Here is a 9,282-nt window from a genome sequence, read left to right as displayed (position 1 = left end):
CTCGGACCTCGACCTCACCCAAATCTGTAACAGCCCCACACATGACAAAGGGTCAATCCTTGACTTAGTCGTCTCTAAGGCCGATTCCATTCAGCTCGATACGATCAGTCCATATGATTGGTCTGACCATCACATCATCACTTTCTTCATCAACGAAACGGTGAAACTGAATTCTGCTCAACCGACAAGAACTACAATATGGAAGAGGGATCTGAAAAATATCAATGTGGACCTCATCACAACCTCCAGCTCCAACATCCTTCTTCCCCCAGTAGGGCTATCCGAAGTTCAAGATCTCACCAACCACTACTTCATTCCATGAACATGGTATTAGATGAGGTCACCCCCCTACAACTGAAGAGAGTCTCCATAAAAGATTCAAAACCCTGATATGATGGAAGACTTAAGAGGACAGATGGTCCTTAAGACGAATTGAACGCAAATGGAGATCTGCACCATCCGCCAACCACCTCAAGCTGCTAAGAATGAAGAGAAACGCCTACTACAGAAAGATCGGACGATCTAAAGCAGACTTCTTCAGTCATCAACTAGACCAGGCCAAGAATCGTCCCCAAAAACTTTTCGAGCTAATCAAAACACAATCTAAGGATGCACCTCACCCCACCCAAACTAACACAGGCTCACTACCCAACTGTAAAGCGTTTGCCTCCTTCTTCTCTCTAAAGACCGAAAATATAACGAAGGACCTACTTAACGATTTAATCACACACACTGACTCACGTATTTATTTATTTATTTATGGTTTGTAACGCGCTAGAATCGACTCTATACAGAGTATCTCTGCGCACAGAAAGCGAAGAGAGAGAGAGAAAGAAGGATACCAGCAGCAACAGTTTAGCTTATAGTTCAGTTCAGTATGGACATAGGGTACATGAATTAAATCTAAAATAAAAATGTTTTAAGTTTTTTTCTAAAATTAAGATGTTCTGGACATTGCCTAAGCTCGAGAGGAAGTTTATTCCAAGAAATTGGTCCGACAACCGACAAAGCTTTGCCACCTTGTCTGACCTTCTTTGTGGTTGGTACTCTCAATAAAAGTTGGCTGCTTGACCTGAGAGATCGTGTGGGATTATATGGGATACATTTATCCTTCCAATAGGAGGGCCCACATCCATGTAGGCTCTTATGGATCAGGCAGCAAATCTTAAAATTGATCCTCTTACGGACTGAGAGCCAATGTAATTTATCCAGGAGGGGTTTCGATGGCGTTCTTGGAGGGGCATTCAACACTAACCTCGCTGCAGTATTTTGTATCACCTGGAGTTTTGCTAGGACACCCTCATAGGCTGACAACAGGAGTCCATTGCAATAATCCAGGCGACTCAATACTAGTGCCTGTACCAGAGTTTTTCTGGTGGAGTCCGGTAATATTGGAAAAACTTTTCGTAAGAGTCCAATAACATGGAAACATTGGCCAACCACCCAGTTACCATGTTGTTTAAGAGAGAGCTCTCGATCGAGGCGTACCCCTAGGTTTTTTACAACCTGTTTAGGTTCTGGCACTTGGCCAAGCTTGCATGGCCACCAGTCCGGCGTCCACAAAGCTCTTGCCTCCCCGAAAAGCACGACTTCGGTCTTATTTACATTACATTGGAGATAGTTCGATGTCATCCACTTTGCCACAGCTTTCATGCCTTCGGAAAAGGCCGTCCTCACTTCGTCGGTGAGACTTTTGAAAGGAAATAAGAGCTGGGTATCATCCGCGTAGGAGACGGGGATGAACCCAAACTCTCTCAGAATTCTGGCCAGGGGTGCCACATAGATGTTAAAAAGAGTCGGGCTCAAACAAGAGCCCTGTGGCACCCCCTTCGTGATGTTAGTCTCAATCGACCGAAATGAGCCCATGCTGACAGCTTGGGTACGGTTAGATATAAAGCTCTTTAACCAGGCTAATGCTGTGCTCTCAATGCCGATCATGGTCAAGCGTTCGATTAAGATTTTATGGGATATCGTGTCGAACGCTGCAGACAGATCTAATAGTACCAGGATAACAGAGTACCCTCTGTCTTGGTACATGTGAAGGTCATCAGTCACCAATAGCAGGGCAGATTCGGTGTTGTGTTTTGGTCTAAAGCCAAACTGAGAACAATCTAGCCTACCAGTCTGTTCAATATAGTTTGATACATGTTTATTAACATGTTTCTCTATAAGTTTCCCCAAAAAAGGAAGTAGGGAAATAGGCCTAAGGTTAGACATATCAGTCCAGGGAGTGAAAGGGTTTTTCCTGATGGGCCTCACTAATGCTTTCTTCCATTCCCCAGGAACTTGACCCTCCATCAGTGAGAGATTCACAAGACATTGAATCTGTGGGCTAAGAGTCTTTCCTACTACCGGTACGATTCTGGCCGGGATGATGTCTGAGGGACTACCGCTCTTAATCTGGCCTAGGTAGCATTCAATCTCTACCAGGGAGATGGGGGGAAAGGTGTCCAAGGTCATCGATCCTGGTTCTTTTCCTTCTTCCAGGAATAAGGGTGTATCTCCTGTAGTGGATAAATTGATTCTAGTGATGTCATCATGTATCCTATTTATCTTGTTAGTGAAAAACTGAGCAACTTCGTTGCATAATTGTTGTGACGCTAGTTCAGGAGTTTCGCAAGCAGCTGGTTTCACAAACGACTGGAGGGTTTGGTATAAAATCCTGGGGGTATTTCCTGCGGCAGAGAGAAGAGACTCTATATGTGTTTTTCGGGCGCATCGAATTTCTTTATGATAAGTGGTGAGAGCTGCCCAGTAATGGTTCCTGTCAGTTTCACAATGGGTCGTTCTCCACACCCTTTCTAGCTTTCTAGCCAATTGTTTAAGTGATTTTAAATGCTCCGAAAACCATGCTTATCATCCCTTCCAGGAGTCCCACACCGGAGCTCACCAATGCTTGACCTAAAAAAGAATACATCTTGGTCCTCCTTCAAGACCTACAGTGAAGAAGCTATACTCAAAATTCCCATGGCCGTGAATCCCGCCAATCATTTCACAGACCCTCTTCCCGCTAACTGCTTAAAAGACTTCATCCTACTGCTACTGCCTCTTTAGACCAAGATTATGATTACCTCTCTCCTTCAAGGAACCATCCCGGAAATCCTTAAATCCGGGCAGGTATCCCCAATCCTAAAGAAACCAATGGTTGACCCGCGGACTTAAACAATTAACGCCCAATATCCAACACCCCTGCCCTGGCCAAACTCCCAGAAAAATGTGTACACCTTCAGCTTGAAAAACACATAGACCACTTCAATCTCCTCAACCAATTCCAATCCAGCTTCTGTGCAGGACACAGTACCAAATCAGCTATGACCCACATAATAGATGATGCACTACAAATCCTAGACCAAAACGAAGCCTGCTTACTTATCCTGCTTGACCTTTCTTCGGTTTTCGACACCGTCATATACAACAACCTGCTAGACCTTCTGAAACATAGAACGGGATTATCCGGATCCGTTCTAAATTGGTTCACCTCGTTCCTCCAAAACATATCGCAACGAGTCAAGATTAATCAGTCCCTGTCCAAACCCGTCGCTGTCATCTCAGGAGTCCCACAAGGATCATCCCTCTCTCCAACACTTTTCAATTTATTCATGGAACCACACACCGAAATTCTCAATGCCTCTAACGTGCAGTATCATATGTACGCAGAAGATACACAACTATACTTAAAGATCCATACTCTAGAAGACATCAAATCTCTCAACACAACTCTAGAAAAAACTCAGACCTGGCTGGCCGAAAACCATCTAAAACTGCATACCCTCAAAACCAAATTCCTCCTAATCGTTCCTCCCTCCCAAGTAACCATAATTCAAGACTGGTCAAACACATAACAGCACTCAACTGCCAACCTCTTATCATCGACCTAGCGAAATCACTGGACAGAAATCTAAATATTCAGCAACACATCAGCACCACAACAAAAGGAGCAAACCTTAAGATGAACACATTGAGAAAACTAAAACCTTTCCTGCCCAAAAAGGACCTCAAACTGGCAGTACAAGCTCTAGTTATCCCAAGAGTGGAATATGGGAGAGTCTCATTCTGCGGTCTTCCCGGATCCTCAACGGCCCCTCTAAGAGCTTCAATCATCCCAGCGGCTAGACTTATTACTGGCTCCAAAAGAAACTCCCACATATCCCCGGACCTAAGATCCCTTAACTGGCTACCTTTCGAAGCCAGAATTCAACTAAAAATCGCATGCATGACCCATAAAGCCATTCATTGCAACACTCCCAGCAATCTGGCACAGAAACTGGTGCCTTCATGTGGTAACAGAGCATCCAGAAGTGCCAGTAACCTCTTACTGAAACCACAAAGATTCATCAAGAAGAAAATCTACAACCGAGCCTTCTTGGGGATGGCACCCAGGAATTGGAATGCTCTGCCCCCAGAAACTAGACGGAATCCCTCCACTGCATTTTTCAAAAAGGAAGTGAAATCTCTTCTCATGGCTAAATTCACTTGAGCCAGGGTTATGTGTCTTCGACATTTACCTTGTAAAGCGCTTTGATACCCACAAGGTTCTTGTTCGCGCTATATAAAACCCTCAAAATAAAATAAATAAATAAATGTGACCCAGGCTATAGGCTGCAAGCACCAAATGGCTGATGCAGCTTAAAAACTGATCCTGTGATCATCCTTTACACAATGCATAAATACATTTTGGCAATAAAAAGATAAATGAGCACTTTCGCACGTTTAGACAAAAGACAATGAAACTGAGAAAAAGTTGAAATACCACCACTTCAAAATTGTGCCTGACTAGGTAGAAACAGTAGGATCAACAGTAGGATCAATAAATAGTGAATTAGACATGTTTAGTAAATGATTACCTTGTATTCTTAACAAAGTCTTCATGAAAATTAACAATGAAACTTAGCGGGGGCGTGGCTTACCGGGCTGCGGAATGGCTGCTCCTTGAGATGAGACACCATCCTGCATAAATCCGCAAATCAATCAGGGATGAATTTCTGCTCCAGATGCCTTCTTGATGTCGGAACACCTGTGGCCACGAGCTGTGTTCTTTTGAGCTGAGCCTGCAGCTCCAGTGACGCTTCTGGGGCCCCGTAGAGGTGTGTGTCCGACACGGGGGAGCTCACTGTGGAGCTGAGTTGCGGCTGCCCCGTGCACTCGAGGCCACGGATGCATATCGGGCCTGTGGAAGCCTACAGCTTGGATTGGCGGAGCAGCGGACAAATTAACCCGGAGGCAAGACGCAGCAGACGATGGCTGCCGAGGCATACCAAGAGGTGTGGGAGCGCCCCAAGCTGCGAGGAGAGAGTTTGGAGGGATCCCTTGTGGCCGAAGACAAAATCATGTCTACTGGCGAAGGACATCTGCTTGAATTATCGGAGCGACGCTCCGCAGACGGTGAGGAGTATGATTGCAGGGGGAGTCTGATGCGGGAAGCCGCTGGTCATTGGGGACGACCCACGAATGTCTCTTTCCTGCTAAGCGAACCTCGTGGCAGGCGCGCATTGAAGGAATCGGATGCTGACTGGCCGCCATTACAAAAGCGGAAGTGAGAGGCCCAAGTGAAGCGTGTGTTGGCGTTTTACCTGGAGCGTTCGCTTTGGCAGCTCTTCACAAGATCACATAGGCTGCAGCCTTAAGACACTGTGGGGCGCTATAAAGGTGTAGCTGCTACAACATTGTTGACTGCCTGTATGGATCTGTAGTTGATGGTGGCCCACCGTATTAGCGGCCTGGTGGCTGTTGTCTGACCCCTTGAGCACATGTGGAGGGAAATATCAGGGGTGTAATAGACGCACACCCGGGTCACACGTGGATGAGCTACGCGAGAAAACAGAAAGTAGTCGCCATTGAATAAGTCCATATTGCGGCGATTGTAGTGGAAGAGGGGACGCCAGACATACGCTGCGGCCGGAGGGTGCAAGAATTGCCGAAACATCATGGGCAAACAGGATGCCAAGCAGCCCAAGATAAGCTTTGAGCAGCGACGGTCGACCAGGCAAATTGAGCCGGACGCAGAATCGGCTACTGAAGGGTCAGCGGAAGGACAACAAGAAGACCAAGGTGAAGACATGCGCACCCTTATGTTAGAAATGCGGTCCAGCTTGCGCACTATCGACGCGAAGCTGGACACTCTGTCAACCCAGATGGAATCTGTGAAGACCCAGGTGGGGGTGCACGAACACAGATTGGATGTTCTTGAAAATAAACAGTCTGACCTACACGACTTCCAGGTAGAGACTAAGGACCAGCTGTTGCAAATAGATAGACTCTTGGGTGTGATCCGGGCAAAGAATAAGGATTTAGAGGCCAGATCGTGTCATACCAACCTACGCATCACGGGGGTCCCAGAGACGACGGCGATCACGAAGATGGAAGTTTATGTAACTGACCTTTTGCGTGACCTGTTCGCTACGCACTTATCGCCTATGTTTTCTGTGGAAAGAGCACATCGTACTTTGGGAACTCGACCACTGGTTGGGGCTCGGCCGCGTCCTATATTGGCAAGAATCTTAAATTATCAGGACTGCGACGTGGTACTACATCAGGCTCGCACGATGGGGACTATAACACACCAAGGAAATCGAGTTGCCTTCTATCAGGACTTCACTCCGGCGGTTCAGGCGGCCAGAAGGGAGTTCCTGCCAGTGAAACGGATCCTATTGCAGGCACAGATTCCCTACGCCCTACTCTACCCAGCCAAACTTAAAGTGTCCTATGATGGATCAACTCATTTATTCACGGACGCCAAGTTCGCCCTGAAATTTGCCAAGCATGTTGGGGGCAAGCTGAAGAAATTGGGCCCTCGATCTGGAGATGCTACTGACAACCAGCTAAGTGATAATGACTGATTTATATGCTATGGTATTCCGTCTGTTACTCTCTTCTTGCCTGGGCCTGCGCCCGGGGACTTTACTGTTGTTCAGGTTTGGTTGTAGGAAAAAGACTCTGGTCTGCTATGTTCATTGATCTGTATATTGAACTATATCGCCTTTGTCAGCTGAGAGCAGCCAAATGCACAGAAGGTTTATTTTTTTTTTATATGTGCTTACTTTATCGAATATGCAATTTGTTTGCCGGTTTGGCCAAAGGAGGGAGGTACTTGATTGTAACCGCAAGTGGAGGTGGGATGAGTTAATGTTACTTGAATCACAGGTTTGTTCTTACCAAGACACATTGTAAATTCTGTCCCTTGCAGTTTCTTGGCCACCCCACTTCGGTAGGGGTGTCGTTCGGTACTCACTCGTCCTCATGGGAAGTTTCCCTGGTGTATTCTATTTGTTGTTTTGCACGGGGTTTGCTTCAACCTAATTGGGGGGTTGATGTGGGTGGGAGGGTGAGGTTGGGTACAGTTTCGTATTGGGTTGGTGATGTGTGGCCATGCTATGGGTGGTATGAGGTATGGTACAAGGAGACGTTCAAATTTAAGGTGGAAAACGATGATGCAACATACGTGAAGGCCCTGATGTACACAAGACTACAATAAACTGTTTAACCTGGAACATACGCGGACTCAACGATAGTAGGAAATCCCGCATGGTACATACATATCTTGCAAGACACAATATTGATCTATGCATGTTGCAGGAGACTCATCTCCATTCCCCGACATCTGCGAAACTCAGACATAAAAGATGGGGATCATCATACACTTCAGTATATTCCAACTATTCCAGGGGGGTGGCTGTGCTGATTCGACGGAGACTGGATTGGAGGGAGCGGGAGGTGTACACAGACCCTGATGGGCGATACATTGTCTTACTGGGATATCTGGGTGGCACTTTGCTGGCACTTTGCTGGCACTTTGCTGACACTTGTATGGCCCCAATGTAGACTCACCTTTTTTTTTTTTTCAGGAAGTGTGGGCCAAGGTCTGGGGTCCCTGTGGGGTGGGGACTTTAATGCCATTCTTCATGACGACCTAGATTGACAGGGAACGGCGAGGACACACCACCCAGCGGCCAGTAAGGTCCTCAATGCTCTGCTGGATGATGGAGATATGGTGGACATCTGGCGACTTCAAAATCCACTGAATAAGGAGGGTACATGCTTTTCGGAACATCACCGGGCCTGGTCTCGCCTAGATTATTGGCTGATGTCCATGGATATGGCAAGTTGGGTGGCTGGGGTGAAACATTTGTAGAGAACAATTTCAGACCACTCCCCAAATCTGTTGACACTATCTCTACCCAACACTACACAAAGGGAATTCACCTGGAGGCTCCCCCCACAGGCGCTTCTAGACGAGGCATTCAAGGAAGAAATTTGCACTGACATATCTGAGTACTTTACATTAAACACTGGGTCCGTGGATATGGAAGCCTCATTGTGGCCATTAGAACCACTCTGGGTAACATTGAGTCTCAGATAAAAGACCTGGAGACTCGCATACACAATGGGGGTGAATCTGCTCTGCTTGCGGATTTGAAGACCAAACTGTTAGAATATGAAGAGGAAGCACAAAGGAAAGTTAAATTTGTAGGGAAATATGCGGAAGCACGAAGATATGGGGAGGGGGATAGACCGGGGCGTACACTTGCAGGTATGCTTAGAACCCCACGCTCCACTGCCTTTGTTCCCGAAATTATTAACAAATGGGGTACCACAATTAGAGGATCCCCAGCTATTCTAGATGAGTTCTCATCATTTTATGCGCAGTTATATACAGCCACGCAAACAGACTGCCCGGATGGTATGCAGGAGTTTCTAGACTCAGTGGCGCTGGCATGGTTTAACGATAGACGCAGAGAATATATGCACCTGCCCATTACAGTTGAAGACGTAACTGATGTCATCATGAGTTTGCCATTAGATAAGGCCCACGGGTCAGACGGGCTGACGACTGCATTTTATAAGGCGTATGTAGAGGAGCTTGCACTTAGGCTCTTAGCGGTGTTCGGGGAAGCACACGAAACGGGTATGTTGCCTCAATCCATGCGTGAAGCTATTATTATTACGTTACTGAAGCCGGGAAAACCTGAAAATGAGCTGGACTCATAATGGCCATTATCACTTATAAACGTAGATGTCAAAATTTTGGCAAAATTTATAGCTAACAGGCTGCAGCCTATGCTCCCCATGATTGCTTTACCGGACCAATCGGGCTTTATACCCGGTAGATCCACCTCCCATAACCTCCGTACGTTTTTTCAGTATTACATTACCTCCACCCTGACGTGCAACCTGCGGTGGTGTTTCTGGACGCCACAAAGGCCTTCGATTCACTCGAATGGCCTTACTTATTTAGAATTCTGGAAAGGATGGGATTTGGACCGCTGTTTCTCTGGTGGATAAAAC

Source organism: Triturus cristatus, chromosome 10, assembly GCF_964204655.1.
Source record: "Triturus cristatus chromosome 10, aTriCri1.1, whole genome shotgun sequence".
In the NCBI taxonomy this organism is placed as follows: Eukaryota; Metazoa; Chordata; class Amphibia; order Caudata; family Salamandridae; genus Triturus; species Triturus cristatus.
The sequence above is the reverse complement of the archived record's forward strand: the minus strand, read 5'-3'. Positions refer to the sequence as shown.